The sequence below is a fragment of the Aethalodelphis obliquidens genome, unplaced genomic scaffold (assembly GCF_003676395.1).
Source record: "Aethalodelphis obliquidens isolate GAN/ISIS:26980383/991018 unplaced genomic scaffold, ASM367639v1 scaffold14, whole genome shotgun sequence".
Lineage (NCBI taxonomy): Eukaryota > Metazoa > Chordata > Mammalia > Artiodactyla > Delphinidae > Aethalodelphis > Aethalodelphis obliquidens.
The window spans coordinates 18346387-18348729 of NW_020837958.1; the positions used below are offsets into that span (position 1 = coordinate 18346387).

General features: G+C 41.9%; 1 pseudogene; it reads left to right on the top strand.

The window, feature by feature from the left end:
- Positions 1 to 357: 357 nt before the first annotated feature.
- Positions 358 to 1240, top strand: LOC113625206 (homeobox protein NANOG pseudogene; annotated as a pseudogene).
- The last annotated feature ends 1103 nt before the right edge of the window (positions 1241 to 2343 follow it).

Here is a 2343-nt window from a genome sequence, read left to right on the forward strand (position 1 = left end):
TATTCAAGAAGATCCTGGGTGCCTCCGTTTTTGGCAATTATTAATAAAGCAGCTATAAACATTTCCATGCAGGCTTTCATGTAGACGCACTTTTTAAAATTAGTTGGGTAGATATCAACAAGCACAATTACTGGAATGGTATGGTAAGGGTATGCTTAGTTTTGGTCATTTTCCTACATTGGGCTGGTAGGCCTCTGTTATCACACAGGTGACTTCCCTTCATCCCATATTTTTAATACTTTTATACCTGGAGATCTTCACCTTTCTCTAAGCTCTTCTACCTAGATTCTTAAGCCTGGACTTTTCCTACCATCTATCTAGCCCTTTGGTTTTCTCCCTCTCCTTCAATTCAACAGCATGAGTGTGGACCCAGCTTGTCCCCAAAGCCTGTGTGGCCCCGAAGCATCCAATTATAGGGAATCTTCACCAATGCCTGAGATTTATGGGCCTGAAGAAAATTATGTGTCCTTGCAAATGTCATCTGCTGAGACCCACAACGTGGAGACTGGACAGTCCTGATTCTTCCACAAGCCCCAGAGTAAAACTACTGGCCACGGCTGCAGACAAGAGCACAGAGAAGAAGGAAGAGAAGGTCCTGGTCAAGAAACAGAAGACCAGAACCGTGTTCTCTCAGACCCAGCTGTGTGTACTCAATGATAGGTTTCAGAGGCAGAAATACCTCAGCCTCCAGCAAATGCAAGAACTTTCCAACATCCTGAACCTTAGCTACAAACAGGTTAAGATCTGGTTCCAGAACCAGAGAATGAAACGTAAGAGGTGGCAGAAAAACAACTGGCCCAGGAATAGCAACACTGTGACTCAGGGCCCAGCAACTACAGAATACCCAGGCTTCTATTCCTACCACCAAGGATGCCTGGTGAACTCTTGCAGAAACCTGCCCATGTCGGGTAACCAGACCTGGAATAACCCAACTTGGAGCAACCAGAGCTGGAACGGTCAATCCTGGAGCAATCACCCTTGGAACAGTCAGACCTGGTGCCCCCAAGCTTGGAATAACTAGACTTGGAACAGTCAATTCAACAACTATGTTGAGGAATTCCTGCAGCCCCAGAACCAGTTCCAGCAAAATTCTCCTGTCGGTGTTTTGGAGGCCACCTTGGAAACTGATGGGGAAAGCTAGAACACAATGCAGCAAACGGCTAAGTATTTCAGTTCCCAACAGCAAAGCATGGATTTATTCCCAAATTACTCTCTGAACATACAGCCTGAAGATTTGTAACGATGGCTGTATTATTCAATCTCAATTTGAGCCTTGACTGTATTACTTCCCTAGAATTTTTCTTTTACAATTACGTATCTCTCTGCCTTGAAAAGCTGCTTTTCATTGTGCCCTTTGTGTCAATTTGGGGGTGTATGATTGGTGACTAATCAAAGAGGCTTCAGAAGCATTGGCTTCTACAGACAACGTGATAAAAGATGACTGGCGGCTATAGATAACTAGGTTATAATACTATTTTTTGGATATCTTTAGGATCTAGAACCTAACCTCAAGAATAGGGAGCACGGGGAGTAGCCCCCGCTCATCGCAACTAAAGAAAGACCACACGCAGCAATGAGGACCCAACGCAGCCAAAAATAAATAAATAAAAAATTTAAAAAAAAAAAAAAAAAAAAAAAAAAGAATAGGGAGCAAAAGTACAAAGATGTGTGATGAAGGATTATTCATATTTTCTGGGGTGGGGAGGCTTTACTTGTTAAGAACCTCAGTTGTTAAGGTGAAGGGTTAAGCTACAATGTGCTTCACTGATTTCCTCTACCCATTTTTGCTATTTTACTACAACCCCTAATTTTTTCACCACTCTAGTATGTGTAGAAAGATGTTTTGATTTGTCCACATCATAATACCACCAGTTGGCTGGTTTGTTTATAAGTACCAATAAAAAAAAAAATTACCCATTAAAAAAAAAAAAAGAGTATGCTTAGCTTTGTAAGAAACTGCCCAGCTATCTTCCAAAGTGGCTATACCATCTACACTCCTAACTGCAATGCATTCCTGCTGCTTACCAGCAATCCTTACCAGCAAATAATATTGTCAGGTTTTCTCTATTTTATTCTTTCTGGTAGTTGTGTAGTAATATCTCCATAAATTTTTTAAACATCTTTATTGGAGTATAATTGCTTTACAATGTTGTGTTAGTTTCTGCTGTATAACAAAGTGAATCGGCCATATGTATACACATATACCCATATCCCCTCCCTCTTGCACCTCCCTCCCACCCTCCCTACCCCACCCCTCTAGGTGGTCACAAAGCACCGAGTTGATCTCCCTGTGCTATGCAGCTGCTTCCCACTAGCTACCTATTTTACATTTGGTAGTGTATA